This window comes from Equus przewalskii, chromosome 15, assembly GCF_037783145.1.
Source record: "Equus przewalskii isolate Varuska chromosome 15, EquPr2, whole genome shotgun sequence".
In the NCBI taxonomy this organism is placed as follows: Eukaryota; Metazoa; Chordata; class Mammalia; order Perissodactyla; family Equidae; genus Equus; species Equus przewalskii.
The window spans coordinates 6,069,060-6,087,813 of NC_091845.1; the positions used below are offsets into that span (position 1 = coordinate 6,069,060).

At 39.1% G+C, this 18,754-nt stretch overlaps 1 protein-coding gene across 4 annotated transcripts in view; it reads left to right on the forward strand.

The window, feature by feature from the left end:
* The first annotated feature begins 951 nt into the window (after positions 1–951).
* Positions 952–18,754, forward strand: part of RAF1 (Raf-1 proto-oncogene, serine/threonine kinase) — a 67,231-nt gene continuing 49,428 nt past the window's right edge. The window contains exon 1 of one of the 4 annotated variants that reach the window (XM_070574723.1): positions 952–1,709. The gene's annotated coding sequence lies outside the window, so the exon portion shown is untranslated. Of the gene's footprint in view, positions 1,710–2,057; positions 2,752–18,754 lie in introns of those variants that run through there. The other 3 variants (XM_070574724.1, XM_070574725.1, XM_008525641.2) reach the window with 3 other exon arrangements.

Genomic DNA, 18,754 nt, shown 5'->3' on the forward strand with positions numbered 1-18,754 from the left:
ATCCCCAGGCTCTGCACTAAGTGATTTCTGTGTTTTATGCCATTTACTCCTGTGAGGTAGGTGTTATTGCTATTATTCCTATTTGTTTAAAAACCCCCTCATGGTCCCTCCATATTCAATGTCTTCCAGTCTTTCCCCTGCATTTATTTTCATGTTGGTCCACATGTTCCTGTCATGTCTCATCTTGCTTCATCTTCGTTTTTCTTTATACTGCACATATTACCACCTGAATTTATTATTTATACTTTCAGTCTCTCATCACTAGAAGGCAGGGCTTTTGATTATTGATTTCCCAATACACAACGTGTTTGATTATTGATTTCCCCATACACAGAACGTGTGGTACTTAATAGACTCTCAAAAATTTAAATGAATGAATGTTGCACACAGTATTAGGTAGCTTTGTATGCCTGTGTTTGAGTAAATAAGATCATACCATACATGTTCTACTTTTTAAAAAAATCTTAATGTCTTGAATCTTTTTCTTAAATCAATACATAGATCTAGCTCATTCTTTTTAAAAGATGGATGATATCCAATACTGCGGAGGTAGCACCCCTTATTTAACCAGTTCCCTAATTTAATTAATCCACATTTTCCCCAGTGTATCTCTAACGCAAATACCGCAATAAATATCTTAGCACATGGCTTTTTGTGGGTACGTGTACACATTTCTCTAGATAGTGCCTAGAAGTGGAACTGCTGAAAGGAAGGGTATACACATAAAAATGTCAACCAATAATGCCAAATTGCTCCCCTGATATCCATTCCTGCCGGTGCGGAAGGGCGGTACACAGCACGTTTTCATATACCTTGGACCAAACCTGATGTTATTAGTCTTTTTAACTTTTTGCCAACCTGATCGGGGAAAAGGAACCACCAATTTACAGATGAGGAAACTGAGGCTCAGAAAAGTTTAGACACTTTCCCACATGACCGCTAAGTGGCGGAGTGTGTCCGACTCCGGAAAGGACGTGCCAAAGCTGGACGCTGTCCTGTATGCTGCGCGCCCTCCGCGCCTGGTCATCCCCAGGCCTTGAAGCTGGCAGGCTGGCCTTCCTCCCCACTAAGCCTCAGACCCGCTCCGGGCGGCTAAAGGCCAACCTTCTCACGAGTCCCCGCCCCCCGGCCCCCGCCCCCCGGCCCCCGCCCCCCGGCCCCCGCCCCACGGCCCCCGCCCCACACCCTCCACGGCTCCGAAATGGCGACGGGCGAGAGCGCGAGGCCACGCCCCTTCCACAGGAGGTGCGGTCTGAGCTCAGGCCAGAGCGATGGATGCCCGAGCCAAGTTTGAAGTCGGTTGCCAGGCGGGCTCGCGCAGAAGCAGAGAGCCGGTGGCGCCGCAGGTCGGGAGGAGGAGCACCGAGTGGAGGGCTCGCCTGCTTTGGCCGCCTGAGAGTCTCTTCATCGCGGGCGCTGGGCCGCCATCTTAGATGGCGGCAGTAAGACGAGAGCGAGCGTGAGACGGGAAGGCCGCCCTGCCGCTCTCTTTGGGCCCCGAAGAGGGCCAGCTGGCCGGGCTTTAGGGCGTGTGCCCTGAGGCGCGGAGCGCGAGTGCAGCGATGCGGGGGCTGCCCGGGGCCCCGTCCCCTGGGCTGGGGACGCGCCGAATGTGACCACCTCCCGCTCCCTCACCCGCCGCGGGGAGGAGGAGCGGACCAGACGCCGCAGCCGGACTACGGGACACGGAGGCGGCCCGGCTCCCTCAGGTAGGCGGCAGGGCTGGGTCCTGGATGCCGGGGGAGCCGGGCGGCGGGGCCGAAGGGGCCGGGTTCCCGGGCGGCCCAGACTGGACGGCGCTGACGGGGCAGCCCCGCGGCTGCCGGCGGAGGGCCCGGGCCAGGCCGCTGTCACCCGGGCGGCGCTGGGCGGGCGGGGGCCCCGGGGCCCGGTGTCATGGCCGGCGAGCCGAGTTCCCACATCCCCACTTAGATTTCCTTGTGCTTCGGGGAAACGTGCCTGCGCCACCCCTGTACCCGGTGCACCTTCCTCGTCTTTTGGCAAAGGGAAGATCCGCCCAGAGCTGCCCCGTTTCTGTGTTGTCACTCGGATGGGTTGATTCCTTTTTTTTTCTGGTCGCAGAATGGGGGACCCAGGCTTGCGTCTTCTCTCAGGGTCCGTCACTCAAGTGACACCCTTTTAGGGAAGACGAGAAGAGGAAATGGGTCAGTGCCCCGCCGCAAAGGCATAGGGGCCTCGCCTTGGGTTTCAGGACTCTGCGGGTTACTAATGAAAGGTTTGGGATGTTTGTACTGACGATTGGCCCCGGGATGCTTTGGAATGAAGATCCCGGGCTGTCTTTTGTGTGAAGTGAGAGCCGCCAGCACGCTTCAGTCCTGCAGCTGCAGAGGCTCTGCAGAGCTAGACGATGCCCAGAGAGAGGAGTTTGGACATCAGGAGAGGCGAGGCGGCTGTGTCCATTCATTGTTCTCTTTCCAGGGCTCTGGGTGTGCCCTCTGGTATTCATTCTTTGGTGGGAAGAATGATAGGATCTCCTGTGTCTCCTTGAGATGTGACTGGGTTCTAGGGTTACTTAATCTAAGTCGGGAGTGAATTCAGCGCACGTTCGTTGAGTACTGCTGCCTGCCTTGTCCTCTGGGCTGAGCCGAGGGAGTCTGCCCGCCGCTTTCCCAAGGCGTGAAAACAATGCGCTGCGATAAGGATGGACTTACCAAGGGTTGTGGGAATTTGGAACAGCTAGCTTTGCCTGGGGGCGTTGAGGAAGCTCGTCCCCTGGAGCGGACTTTCGCGGTGAGCTTTGGACTGACGAGTAACTGCTCTCCAAGTGAGGAGGAGGGGAGAGCGTGCTAAACCGAGGGAACGGCTGGTTCAAAGCCATAGAGATATGCAGGAATTGGGATGAATTTGGGGAGCAGCAGATAGTCTGGGGTGCAGGAAGGAAGTGGTGAGAGACGAGGGTCTGAAAGAAAAGTTGGCTAGATTGTGAAGGATGTTTGTTGAAGATAGTGAACTAGTTGATTTCATTTGGATTATTTTAAATGAGTGTTGCTAATTCTTTTTTCTTGCTGATAACTAATTTTCCCCTTCTCCTGATGATATTGAAGCTGATAGTAATTGAAAAGATTTTCTTTGTTAAACCCAGTTAAGAACATTCTTGATAAGTGCTTTATGTCATGTTTTGCGCTTACACAGTGGTGAAATAACTGAATTCATGTTCTAGGGATTCTTGCAAAAAGATTCTTCTAAAGTTGCTCACAAAATGTTGACTTTATAAATGTAGTTCATTCTACTAATAGTGCTTTTTAAGTGGCTGTTGACAATAAAACTAGGCTCCTCAGTCATATAGAAATTGGCAGATTAAAACATTTGAAAAAGTGTAGAATGCAAGTAGGTGTTTTTAGTTTAGTAAATGTATTTCATGTAATAAACTGTTTCTTTGGATCGATTTTGTGGATTCCAATTCTGTTATGAAGTCTTTAACTCTGTGAACATAATATTCCCAAAATAGCTGTATTGTTGTGATTAATGCTTATACTAAAGTGATTGTTATGCTATTAACAGACTTCAGCTAGCAGTTCCTAAATCTTTTTGGGATTGTGGTGATTATATACTACGGAAGGACCTTAAGATTCCTTTGGCTTGTTTTCGCCTTATCACTTCAAGGGCTAAGCGGTTTAAAATGCAACAGAAATGATTGAACGCTAGATACCCGGGAAAATAAACCTGTTACTGTTTCTGTTGTAAAAGCTAATTTTTTAGGTGTGTGGTGTTTGTGATTATAAGTTGTAGTGGAATTGCTTAGTCTCTTGAAACTGTTGTCAATACTTGGAACTATATGCCTTCAAAGTAGAAGGCTTGAGTGAAATACATTAGAACATATGTTATGGGGTTTGGTTTAGCAGAGGAAAACAGCGAGAAGCAGATTAAGCTGGTTATTTATGATGAAAAGATGAAATGGAGGATGGTTAAATGTTGAGTATTATATCACAACTACTCTAAACTAGTTGCTTTTAGTTTAAAATATGCTATTTGTGAAATTCAGAGTAGGTGGTTTGCTCTGAAGATTAAACAACTTCTTGGAAGTTAAATTTGACTTTTCTAGAAGCACTAGATTACTAAATGGGAAATATAATGAATAACTTCAGATTACTATTTCAAGTAGTCTGTTACTAGTAGATGTATGATTCTACTGCGTTTTAATTTCAGATGAAACTTTGTTAGTAACCTACTTCCTAAAAATAGAAAAGTGTTACATGAGGGAGTACTTTTGTTTGCATTTTAGGAACATAATAGGCCATACATAATACTCCTGGTCTTGGGAGGAGCTTGTTAGCCAAACAGCATGCCTTAATGTTGACTTGCAGAAGAGAATTTTAAATATTGCCTTTGAAAGGCAGTGGACTAATGTGACAGTCGGGGGTTTATGAAACCACAAAATTGAGCTTTGACGTGAAGAGATTTTTTGTTTTTTGAATTGCAGAGATCATGGAAGTCGTTTCTTCCAAACAAATGACTATAGTTGCAAAATTGCTCACCTTGGCTAAATTAATTGGAAAATTAAGGAACACTGCGCTCATTTAGGATGAGGTTGTTTAGGATTTAAGTTATCTTTGTGTGTGTGTGTTTATGTTTGTGTGTGGATGGATAAGAATTCCTATTTGTGAGGACTGGCCCCCGGGCCGAGTGGTTAAGTTCGTAAGCTCTGCTTCGGCATCCCAGGGTTTGGCTGGTTCGGATCCTGGGCGCCGACATGGCCCCACTCATCAGGCCATGCTGAGGAGGCATCCCACGTAGCACAGCTAGAAGGACCCACAACTAAAATATGCAGCTATGTATCGGGGCGGCTTTGGGGAGACAAAGGAAAAATAAAATCTTTAAAAAAAACTTATCTTTGCTAAACTGACTAGGTTCAAAAATATAATAGATATTTGTGTTACAATTCAGTTAGTATTTCTAGTATAGGGCTAAACTACCTTGCCTATAATCCTCATGATAGTAATGGCTGGGTATTTTGTTCTTACCTTAAAATTGTGAGTAGAAATTCCTTGTTAGATATTAAAGTTTTCTTTAATTTTATAGTTGTTGAGTCATTCTGTTCCTCCATTTCTCCCAGAATACGTTTGTAGCTCTCAATGATTTTAGTAGTTAACTTCAGATCTATTAACCTTTATTCTAAAATTACTCCTAAAATCTCAGTTTAACCAAGGAAAATCTCAAGTGGGTGTTGTGTCTTTGTTATTGGTTTTGGCGCAGGGTAGCTGAAGTCTCTTTGGCAAATCACTCACAAAGTGTGTTAATTGCTTCACATTCCAGTCAGTGTACATAGTTTTTCTTGAGGAACACTTGACACATAGTTTTATTTTTAGACCAGATTCTAAGGGATTTTACTGGGTGGGGATTAGCAATCCTAAAACTAGTTTAGAATTTTAAAACTTTTGTGATTTAGAGATTGTTTACATTTTTGGTTAATGAATGGGAAGCAGCAGGCAATGACAAATCAGTATTTTAGAGGAACCTGGTATGTCTGATTGCATCTGAGAACCCTTGTTGACTATACTGGTGTCATCTTCCTCTTCTTTCTACCTGTTGGGTTTCATTTACTGTCATCCAGAGCTAGAGTAAATACATCTTTACTGTTTCAGTCAAGATATTCTCCTATTTATTTTCTTCCAACCTGCTATGGAGATGAAAAGTGGTCTGGTTTCTTTGAAGCTATGTAATACTAGGCATCATATTTAGACAAAGTACCTTTCTCTATCCATGTACATTTCTGATGGAAGAGTCAGACTAGTAAATATTTTCATTAGTGTATCTTTAGAATTATGAATTTTCATTCTCTGGCTTTTTTTTTTTTGTTTTTTTGAGGAAGATTAACCCTGAGCTAACATCTGCCACCAATCCTCTTTTTTGCTGAGGAAGGCTGGCCGTGGGCTAACATCCATGCCCATCTTCCTCTGCTTTATATGTGGGATGTCTGCCACAGCATGGCTTGACAAGCGGTGCATAGGTCCGCATCTGGGATCCAAACCAGCGAACCCCAGGCCACCAAACTGGAACATGTGAACTTAACCACTGTGCCACAGGGCCGGCCCCTTAGTTTTCATTCTTAATTTGGGTATTTTGGAGGCATCCTTTTCAACCTCAGATAGCTATTAACATCTGTTGTTTACGTAAGTTCAGAATAGATGAAATTCTGAGTTTTCTCTGGAAGAACATGACTTGTTCTCTGTGGCACATCTTATAGGAAGCTCAGAGTTTCTGGGAGAGGCGTTTCCCTGGATCCAGGTAGATCATTCTGAAAGGTTCTCCCATTTGGATTTAAGAAAGTTTGTTTAGAATAGAAAAAGCTGGAAAGAATTCAAATGTCTGATGATGATAAAATGATCAAGTAAACTGTGGTACAGCCCCTTGTTGAGGTACTCTGCTTTTCATTAGATATGGCATATATGAACCATTTATGACATGGAAAATGCCAAACACAAAATTATGTATCTGGAATGATTACAGTTGTATTAAAAAGTACTTAATACAGTGGAATATTATTCAGTAATAAAAAGAGATGATTACTGATACATTCTCCAACATATATAAACCTTGCAAACGTTGTTAAATGAAAGAAGCCTGTCAGGAAAGACCACTTTTTTGTTGTATGATTCCATTTATATGAAATGTCCAGAATAGGCAGATCCACTGAGACAGAAAGTAGATCAGTGGTTGCGAGGAGCTGGAGAGAGTAGGGAGTGGGCAGTGACTGGGATAGGGCTTCCTTTTTTGGGGTGATGAAAATAATCTAAAATTGGTTGTGGAGATGGATGCACAACTCTGTGAATATAATAAAAGCCATTGAATTGTATGGTGTGTGAACTATATCTCAAGCTGTTAAAAAAAACCCCTCAAAACCTACACATAGGAAGAAAATACATGTAGATGTTAACAGTGATTGTTAAACAGTAGAAATTAGGATAATGTTCGTCTTTATACTTTCTGTATTCTCCGAATATATTGCTTTTATAATAGAAAAATACATTTAATAAAGTTTAATTCTTTTCATGGTATGGGCCCCTTACGTCACTGCAAACATTCCGTCACTGTCAGATTACATTGACAACTATATTTTTGAGCTTCTTTCAGCTGTTTTCTATTTCTTCCAGGTTAGTTCAGGCTTTTATTATTTTTGCCTTGATTGTTGTTAGACCCTCTGAATTGAATTCCTTCCTGAAATTTCTTATACTAGTGCATTCTTCACATTCCCGCCAGATTCATTTTCTTAATGTATAGATTCTTAAAAATTAAATTTTATTAATTTTTTGAATACAGTCACATGCCTCCAAATTCAAAGGATACAGAAAGTTATGCTGTGCAGAGTAAGTCTACATTCCACTTTGTTCACCAGCTACCCACCTTTCTTTCATGGAGGGAAATATGTTCTGGGATTTTAGGTATCCTATTTTGTGATGATACAAGAATATTCAAGTGTATTGTGGTGGGCTTACTTCCTTGCACAAATCTAAGAATCTCCATTGGCTGTCCAGACCAAGCATATAGTTCTGGCTTCTATGTCTTGCTAATATGAACTCCTCATACTATTTTTAGTGGAATTCAGAAGCCGTTGTTTTTAGCACTTAAATAGGTGCAGGCTACTGCAGGGTAAATAAGGCCAGTTCCTGCCTTCAGTGACCTTATCTAATGAGAGAGATTGACATGATGTCCTCACTTTTATCTGTTCCTCTTTTAAGAGCCCTTTTGAATACCATCTTCTAAATATTTTCTGATCTTTTTCTCTTCTCATTTTTAAGTTTTCTTTCTTGAGTCCCGCCTTAAAATCGTTTGCATTTATTTTTCTTAGATGTCTTACATCTCTGGCTAGACTTAAACTCCTTAAAGGTGGGGTGTGTCTTACTCTTGTTTATAAATCTCCAATTCTTAAAACTTTGTCTTCATTATGTAACAAACATTAGTTGAATGAGTGGAGATTCAGAGGTTAATCACCTGTAGATTTAGTTCCTTCCTACCGCCCTTCACACCACACACACAAATGCTTACAGTTAAGAGGATATACTCACTAAACTCAGAACTTTGTAGTTTAGGACATGTGTTGAAGGAGTTACCCTGCTTAGCTTCCCTGTCTATTGGGCATTATCTGGAGAGTGCTCTGGGTTCTCACTGCCAGCTCCTTGAGGACATTTGCCTGCTTCAGCAGCTCACTGATTGGCTCAAGTTGCTCTTGCCGTGCTGGCTATTTCTTTGCGCATTCATAGGTTTTATATACATGGAAGAAAGTTTTAACCAGAGAGCATGAGAGGATAAATGATTCTCTTCTACCTTCCTTGACCTTAGTCTGGACTGGAATTAGATAATTGTGAATTGTGAGAGTAGAATTCATGGCCTTCATGACTAGAATTTATCTAGCTGTCTAACAATGCAAAATGGGCCCCTTAGGCTTTTTTTGGAGGGGGGAGGGTAAACTATATATAACATAAAATTTACCATTTTAACCATATTTAAGTATACTGTTCAGTGGCATTAAGTATATTCACCACATTGTGCAACCATCACCACTAATCTATTTCTATAATTTTTTCGTCATCTCAAACAGAACCCTGCATCCGTTAAACAATAACTTCCCGTTCCTTCCTATCCTCAGCCTCTGATAAACTCTCTTCTACTTTCTTTCTGTGAATTTGCCTAATCCAAGTATCTCATATAAGGGGAATCATACAGTATTTGTAATTTTGTGTCAGGTTTATTTCACTTAGTGTGTTTTCAGGGTTCGTCCATATTGTATCATGTATCAGAATTTCATTCTTTTTTATGGCTGAATAATGTTTCATTGCATATGTGTATAATTGTGTGTATGTGTATATCTATAAAATATTTTTTTAATTCATTCATCTGTTGATAGATTCTTGGGTTGTTTCCACCTTTTGGCTGTTGTGAATAATGTTGCTTGGAACATTGGTTTACAAGTATCTCGTTGAGTCTCTGCTTTCCTTTCTTTTGAATATATGTGTAGGAGTGGAATTGCTGGATTATATGGTAGTTCTGTTTACCTTTTTGAGGAATCGCCAAACTGTTTTCCACAGCACCTGCACTGTTTTACATTCCCACCAGCAGTGCATGAGGGTTCCAGTTTCTCTGTGTCCTTGCCAACATTTGTTATTTTCCGCTTTTTGATAATAACTGTCCTAATGGATGTGAAATGGCCCTAGGCTTTTTTCTTACTGCTAATTAGATCTAATGGGCACACCAGAAGCTTAGAAGTTGACTGTATTTGCATCTGATGGACTTTTTTCTCCCTTATAAGTGTATTTGTAATCTTCTTCAAGGAGATAATTAATTACACAATTGGTGACTCATCTTTTTTGAAAAAAGGTTTTTGATAAGCTAGTACATGTAGTTGTAGTTACCTTCTTTATACTAACCTCATACCCTTTTAATCTAAAATGTCTTCAGTCAACCAGTGAAAGATGATTTCAGTTAATCCTGGGTGATGAGATATATTAAATGAAAAAGTAGGGTACTATAATATGTACAAGAAGATCCTGTTTTTATAAAGAAAAATATTTACAAGTATGTATTTATGCATAGAAAAGACTAGATAGATGTGTCTGTCCATGAATGTTGACAAGGGCCATCTGTAGGCTTTTATTTTTTATGTTTTTCCATATTTTTTAGTACCCCTCCTGTGAATATGTATTCTGTAATCAATCAGCCTATCTTTTAAAAAACATTAATAGATCGGGAAATATAAATTATTGCAAAAACCCTCTCTATGTATGTGTGTATGACATCTGTATGGGATTATAAGCATGGAGAAAAACATCAAATATTGTTGTTAACATAGGTTACTTGGTGGGGTTAGACAGGGCAAGAAAGGAAAGGGTAAAGCAAAGAAGGGGTGAAAGAAAAAAAAGTCCACTAACTTGTATATCGTTTAGGTGCTATAGGAAAAAAAATATGTAATAGGGTAAAAATTTTAGAGGGTAGTGAGGATGGGGAGGTGGTGTTGTTTATAATGCGTGTGTTTGTAGAGTTGTTAAATATGAAAACATAAAATAAAAGGAAATCAAAGTTGTATAAAAAGTAAAAAAGGCTGTACTCTTCATCGTCAGGCTCATTTTGTTTCTTTCCAGACCTTTCCTCTGCTATCATTCTCTGGATACACTTTGGCTTTTGTTTTACCTCTGCATTTATGTATTGAAATGCTACCTCTTCAAGTTCAGATACTACAGTGAAATCATCCTTTATTGTCCACCTCTTCCTCAACTCAAGCTAGAAGTGACCTTTCCACCCTCTGAATTTTTATAGCAGTTTTCTTGTCGTCACCCCCCCACCCTGCCAAAAAAAGGCTGCCACATTTTGTAGGGCTGCTTGTTATCCTGAAAGCTCTTAGCACAATACCTAGCACGTGGTCAGTCTTTGGTAAGTGATGATGATTTTTTCTTCTACTTTAAAAGCTTCTGGAAGGCAAGGGCCATCTATGTCTTTCTGAACTTGATATTCTTCAAAGCAGCTACCAGTGGAAAGTAGATTCTTAGAAATTGTTGAATTAATAGTGCTCTTTATTCTTCTTTTCCTCTGAGTTCTATGCCAGTTTGTAGTATAATGAGAAGCATTCTCGTTCTTTAGATTATATATCAGTATTTTTATGTGGTAGATAATGATTAAATATCTCTGAAAAAAGGCTAAGATAAATGTTGTAGTTATATCTTTTCTCCATTAATATTTTTTCAGCAAATATTTGAGCACCTAATTTTGTGCAATGTGCTATACTGGATGATGGAATATAGCAAGATGTAGGAAATATATATACTTCTTTTCCTTAAAGCATTCATATTTTGTTGTCTAATTACATAGATTACAGTTTCATGTCTTGTTTTGTTTTTTTAATCCTATGGTGAAGTATCGGGATAATTTAGAGCTTTAATAAATTAATGATCTAGTTTACAGGGAAAACTTCTGCACGTCTTTGTTTTAAGAAAATTATTCTTGAAAAGTTGATTTAAAATATTTTCTGAAAAACAAATGGTACTATCAGTTTTACAGGTGCCTTATTGTAATTCTTATAAGGTCTTAAAGCATGAAAGGTCTTACCTTTGGGGGCACCACTAAAGACTAGGGAATCTTTCTGTGTGAAAGCCTTTGACTCCAGAAGGAATTATAGGAGAGATGGCTGAATCAGACGATTACTTCTTGAAATTACTTTGGCAAGTTGTAAACATGGAGGAATACTTCCTATCTTAAGGATAATTCCCAGTGTCTGCCCAAATGGGAGACACCAGTGTGCAGAATAGTGGATTCACTTATTTTATATTTCATGTCTTTATTTTTGAGGAAGGCTAATGCTATTTTTTAATTTTATTAAGTTTTTTTTTTTGAGGAAGATTAGCCCCTGAGCTAACTGCTGCCAATCCTCCTCTTTTTGCTGAGGAAGACTTGTCCTGAGTTAACATCCATGCCCATCTTCCTCTACTTTATGTCCCGCCCACCACAGCATGGCTTGATGAGTGGTGCCATGTCCCCACCTGGGATCCGAACCGGCGAACCCTGGGCTGCCGAAGTGGAACGTGTGCACTTAACCGCTGTGCCACCCAGCCGGCCCCAAGTGCTATTTTTTAAATCACTTGTTGCTTATGCAAGATTTACTACTAAAATTCATGCCTTTTATGTGGAACAGAAGTTAGTGGTACAAGTTTAAGTCATTGCTTCCAGCTATTAACTTAGCAGGATTGAAATATCTGGGTGATTTTTGTTTCCCCTTCTTCCTCTTTCACTGTGTAGCCATTTTTTACCTATTATTACCTGGCCATCAGAATGATCATCCCTAAACCATATTTTATTTGTGCATTGTATATTTTGGTACTTGTGTTAATGGTATACTTTGTAAATGGGTTGTTCATTTTAAAATTAGCAGTTGCTGCCTAAGTGAAGAAACAATGACTGATTTAGAGATGAAAAGTGAAACTTGGGTTAAAAAGTTCGGACAAAGAGACTTAAAATGAAAATGATGAAAAACTAATTTGTGGCAAGAGTTAAAAATGAAACTGGCTCCAGACATCTTTCCCTGTGGAACTAATTGTTTTAACATAATTGTTTTGAACTAGCTGATTTTCGCTTTATTTTAAAATTAATTAGCCTTTGAAAAGTTAGGATCTTTTCTACTGGGTCAGCTCCTGCTTGCTAACTTTGAGAAGGTTAGAGTGTCACATTTCTTCATGTGCTTTTGTGCTGGCTAGTCATCTGATGAAGTTACCAGTTTGTGGTCAGAAATTGAGAAAGAGGAGTGAGGAAATTAAAAAAAAATCGACACACACACCATCTTGCAGTGCATCAGGGTGCCCTTTTGAACTGGTTGGGAAACTGTAGCCTTTCCAAACTAGACATAGTCTTGTTTCCTAGCTTGGATGAGATGACATTTGATTTTTAAGTGTTTGAGCATCTGTTCAGCAGAAACTTTCATGTGTGAGGGTGGTTTTTTCCAGTGTTGTAACCAATCAAATTAAAAAGTGAACAAAACACTTATTCTCTAAAGGAAGCTTGGGGAAATCTTGAAAAATTGATCAGCCAGATAAGTGGGTGATCAATGGGTCTCAGATGGAGCAAGGCTGGACTGAAGAAAGGAATGAACTTAAAGGAGGAATGAATAGTGAAGTCACAGTAAAATATGAGCATTCAGGGCCTGCCCGGTGGCGCACTAGTTAAGTTCACAGGTTCTGCTTCTGTGGCCTGGGGTTCGCTGGTTCAGATCCTGGATGTGGACCTGTGCACCGTTTGTCAAGCCATGCCATGGCAGGCGTCCCACATATAAAGTAGAGGAAGATGGGCACGGATGTTAGCTCAGGGCTAGTCTTCCTCAGCAAAAAGAGGAGGATTGGTGGCAGATGTTAGCTCAGGGCTAATCTTCCTCAAAAAATAAAAAACGTTTTAAAAAAATATGAGCATTCAACTATGTTTTTGCTCTGCCAAAAAAAATGTATTTTTTAATAGTGCAGGCTATTTTAACCACCATCCGTTTTACTGAGTATATGTTCTTGTGAGATTTTAATTGCGCTTGAAGAAAGTGAATCTACTCTTTCATCATTCTCAATTCTCATAAGCCTTATGGTTTGGCCATCTCACAGTTGACTGTGATTCTTTTGTCTAAAGAAAAATTTTTTTAAAAAGATGATCCCTAAAGATAATACTTTTTACCTTTATTGAGTGACTACTTACCTGCCAGGTTCTTTTATGAGTTTACTTAATTCATTTAATCTTCTCAACAACCTTGTGATATATAGGTACATTATGATCCTTATTTTGAAGAAGAAACAGGAAGAGAGATGAAGTAAATACCATAAATAACAGGCCATCTACTTACTGAGAGATTAAAGGGATTTTCTAGAATAATTTTGACTCTATCCTATCTTCGTCTTAGAATTTAACTCCTAGGTGTGATACAAACAATTTTTTTTAGGTTTCTGGGAACACCCTCTGCTTTATAATTTTCTTTATGACCCATAATAGTTCCATTTTCTTCTTATAGGCCTTATATGATTAACCCCACCTAATCTCTGTATTACTTCTTCAAGTCAGTTATAAAATGATTGAGGGCAGGGATCAAGTCCTAAACTAATTTACCTCTTTGAGTACTCATTTTTCGTAGGGCCCTCAGAGATACCCGTTTTGAAGAGTTGTCTTTCCTAAGCTTTTGTTGACCTGAGTAGAAATACTTGTTCCTGTTACTTTTTTTTTCTGCAAGATCATAATGAAGCATTTTGCTATTACTTTATGTGAAAACATTTCTTCAAATCTTAAATATTTAGGGATTTAGTTTAAAAGAACACTTTGAGAAATATTCTTCTTTCCAAAATATGTTTTCCTTCACCACTAATCTATGTTTCATAAACTTCTAGGAAACTTCTATCACTTACGTATGTATGAAATGTACCCAGTTTATGAAGGCGCTTTGGGTGAGATTGTGGGCTCACTCTGAAGCCTTTAACATAAACCTTGGGGTGATTAGGGGTACCCACCTAATGTTTTGTCTTAAACATTTACTATTTAATGGAGGGACTCTCCCTTCTTGGAAAGTTTTCTCTGCTAATTTTGCCAATTCTTATGAGAGACTTTAAGATGCTTGGAATTTTATATGATTGGTAATACTCTGAAAAGTGAGCTTAAGTGGAAAGATTTCTAAAATGGCTGTATTGGCTTTTGTAATTTTAAAGCTTCATTATACAATTAAGTAATCAAAACTGAGTAGACATAAGTCTTTGGAATATTGTTCTGATCAGAATGACTATTGGAGTCATTACAAATTGTGTACTTAGTTTCTCATTGCTGCCATTTCTCCTCTATATGCTCAATCTATTTTCTGATTTTCTGATTTATGAGAAAGATAACTTAGTGTTAGAGTATTTTAATAGGTTAACTGATTAAAATATAAACTGACGTATACTTCAAATAAAATTGCACACAATGTATAGTTAATAGAGCTACTTTTACCTGTATTTTACTTAAAGAACAGTGAAATAGGACATGTTACGTTTTAAGCATTAAGCTATAAGTCGCTGTAAGTTGTATATGGCATTTGGTTTATTTTCTCTTCTCTTTGATATTAAGTCTTGTTTTATTTCTCCTATTCTGGAAAAATAAAAATAAGAAACTTTTTGAGGAAGTGATTAATCCAGGGAGAGAGAGACGTATTTTCCAAAAAGTTGCACTAGTTAATTTTAGGTAATTTAGGAGTGTGTTGATGAAATTCATAGGTTCCAAGTTGTAGACTAATGAGTAAAGCATCTAGAATTGCCCCATACAGGCTCTGCAGAGGATCTCTGGGAATATGTAAAGAGCAAATGAATAAGATAGTATATAGCCAGTGTTATTCTCCCAAGTAGTGTGAGAGCTAAACAAGGTCTTCCACAGTTGATCTGTACTTTGAAACATTTTGGAGCACAGTAACATGAGCTTAAGGTAGGCCTTGAACTCAGAAAAACCCAGGCTGGAGATTTAAGGGCTGTACAGAAGAGTGATTTTTGTGACCAGTAGAACCATCGTTGCTTGTTTAACGAATGGTAATAGATAACATTTGCTATGTCAGGCTAACACTGTATGCTTCCCATATATTATTTAATCTTCACATGTTATAAAACATGCCAAGTAGAGGAGAAGGAATACAAGTAAATCTTAAATTTAAATGTCAGTAAGTGAAAGGCTGTTTAAATATACAGGCACCTTGAGGTACTCACGTCGTTTATACCAGATGTAGACATTTAAAGCTGTTGCTGCCAGTTCCTCCTCTCTGCTTTTAAACCAAAGAGAAACCCAGAGCAGAGCAGCTAGAGCAGCTAGATAGCACAGCAGGATTTTAACTGTAGGGCAGTACTGAGGTTATTTTGATGTATAGGAATTCTTTGGTACTGACTAATATTGAGAATTCATGAGTCATGCTTTGTAGTTCAGCAGTCTTTTAATTACCTGGAGATTTTATTCTATCTAATTGGTATTACCAACGCTGAGGAGAAAATTTAGGAATGAAGATAAAAAAGAATGACTGAAAAGAAATTTGTAGAATCTTCATTGTATTTGTCTTAAATCCTTACCCTGCTGCAGATTGAGTTATCTTTCTGGATAAAAGATTATATTTTTGATACACCCTCTATTCTATATTATTCAATAGATAAGAAGAAAGGCCAAGTGAGAAAAAAACATTAGGAATACAACTGCTCAAAGATTATGAATTTAAACTAAATCATGTATTATTTAGAAATGAAGTAAAAATGCGTTTTTTGTGTGAGGAAGATTGGGCCTGAGCTAACATCCATGCCAGTCTTCCTCTGCTTTGTATATGGGACGCTGCCACAACATGGCTTGATGAGCTGTGCGTAGGTCTGCGCCTGGGATCCGAACCTGCAAACCTCCGGGCTGCCAAATCGCGGAGTGTGTGAACTTAAGCACTACGCCCCGGGCCAGCTCCTAAAAATCCCTTAAATATGAAGAGATTTAAATTATGACATATAAGATATGGTATATCTTTTCCTTTCCTTCCCATACAGGTCTGATGCAATACTTATAAACAGTATTTATTTCAAAGTAGTATAATAGTAACAACATTAAATACTTATTTTTTGTTTTTTAAATCAGTATGTTATAATGGAACTGTAATTTAGAGTCTTAGGATCTGAATTTTTTGTTTTGCTTCTCTTAAATTGTCACTAAACCTTTTGAACTTCACATTTTCTTCCTCTAAAAAAGAGGTAGGAATAGTACTCTGCTTTAGCCTGATTAATTCTAACAGTCCTGTGAGATAATGGAGAGGAGAGCTGAATAAACTATAAAGTTCTGTAAATTTCTAAGTTCTCTTGACTGAAGTAAACTTTCTGCAATCAATCTTAACCACATAGAATGCATTGCTGCATTCTCAGAAACTAGGTTTTAGGTAGATTGTCTAAGAATCTCTTAAAACCTCATTCTACACCAAAGTACTGGCTACCTTGGGTATTTTTGCTTTACCACTTTAATATTTTTAAGTGAAATATAAGATAGTATCTGAAGAAAAACTCAAAAATGAGTTTTTCAGAGTGTCTGATTATAAATAGTGATTTGCTCAGGCATCTTGGAAGAAAATTTAAAATGTCTGTGTGTGAAGTATTTACCTTGTTTGGTGTTTGTGCGGGGTTTCTCTGCTCAGAAAGGACAATAGTAAGATTTGACTGCTTGGCTGATTTGAGGTAGGAAGAGAGTGAAACAAAGTCAACCTTAACCCCAAGTTTGCCAACTGCTTCTTGACCTTTTTAGGCAGAAGTTTTAGAACTTTTTGGTTCTTGTACACTGAACTCCTGAAAAGCTTCTTGGTTTAATCAGGATTGCTATAATTGGTTTTTCTTACCATGGTGCAAAGGAATCTAACCCCATCTTTCAGGAGAGGAGCTGTGACAAGAGAATTGATGAGAAATGTTGTGTGAGTGCTCCAGTGTGGTCTGTGTCTCCAGAAGTTGGTAAAGGAGCATTTCTAGTCAAACATTTATGCCTCAGATTAGGCTTTAAGATGGGATTTGCACCTTAAAGCATAGGACTCAAATAGCTTAAAATTATACCCTAAGTACTGGTAGTTACATTTTCATAATTGTAGCCTTATCAGATTTGACTTGTCCTGAGGCTACTTAATAGTACTTTGTGTGTGTGTGCTCCTCCCTAATATTCTTGCACCTTAAACATAGTCTTGCTTTCAAAACATTTTTTATAGCATCTTGTAAACTCAAAAAGCAAAAACAACGAGACCCTCCCAGGGTTTTTGGAAAGTTTTTGTTTCCTAACTTACATTTTGTTAATCTGGCACTATTTATTTATTTTTAGAAATGCCTCCAAATGCAGCCTTTCACTGAAATTATTGCTAGAGCTAGGCCACAGGGTAAGAAGGCTGAAATGAATGTGTTACGTTTAAAAAGCCTGTGTTGCAACCCAGTTTTCTCCTGGATTATGAGAGTCAGAATAAATTATACAAGTGTCCTTTGTAAGATCACTTGTCAACAGCTTATTAGGAATTATGCTAGGAAATAACTTGATTTCTTTAAAAATTTTAAACAAGTCAGTTTTCACATAGCATGGCCCCTGTATTTACTACCCTCTTACTTTGTTTGATCCTTAACATGTTTGCGTATCCAAGAGTGTTCCTACCTGCTATAGCCGGTTTCTCAGCCACACAGTGCTTTGTGTGGATTGGGGCATGAGGACTGGACACAGTTCTCAGAACTCTGCAGACTCTCTGGCAATACGGTACAGCCTTTTGCCTTAGCCAACAGAATGTTTGTAACTTCTCTGCTGATGCCTGGGGGTTGAGTGGTAGGTACCAGTGCTCTTATGGGCCATTTGATTTGTTGCCTGAGAATGGAAGTGCAGTATTATGGAAAGGACTTCTACCTTGCCTTACCAGTGTTTAGATTTAAAAATATAATTAATCTTCTTTCTTGAAAGTGTAAGGAGATGAAAATCACTGGCCTCCTGCTTCTATTCCTCTCTTTTTTCAGAGCTTTCCACTTGGTGTATAGCAGAAAATACATTGGCTGTACTGGTGCATGTTGTTCATGGAAACCCTCAGGAATGTATTCCTGATTTTAAAAATATGAATTTACTGTAAAAGTTGTTCTTCTTAACACTGCTGTATTTTTGAATTATTCAAGAAGGAGTTTGAGAAAGTTATGTTGAACCATAGAAGTCAGCTAATTAGCTGTGGCCTATAAAACTTGTTGATCTTCAACAGTCCCTTGTTTTTATTCATTGAGAACTTGGCTTCATCTTTTTACTAAAATGAAGAATTATTCTTAGGGCTACAACATTGTGCCCTATGGTATTTGGCCCATAGCAAATACAGAGAAAATAGTGACTGCTGTGTGATTATAGAATCATTTGTAAACATGATGTGAAAATGTTAGCAGATTTTAGTTTTCGCATGTTCTGGAAATTGCTGGAAACAGTAACAAAATTTTGTTTGTTTTTCTCCTTAATTTTACTGAATGTCTGGTTTTATATTTGACAACTTATGTACATGAAGAATAATTATTTTTTTTTTTGAGGAAGATTAGCCCTGAGCTAACATCTGCTGCCAATCCTCCTCTTTTTGCTGAGGAAGACTGGCCCTGAGTGAACATCGGTGCCCATCTTCCTCTACTTTATATGTGGGACGCCTGCCACAGCATGGCTTGCCAAGCAGTGCTGTGTCTACACCCGGGATCTGAACCGGTGAACCCCGGGCCGCCAAAGGGAAATGTGCACACTTAAGTGCTGCACCACCAGGCCAGCCCCTATGAAGAATATT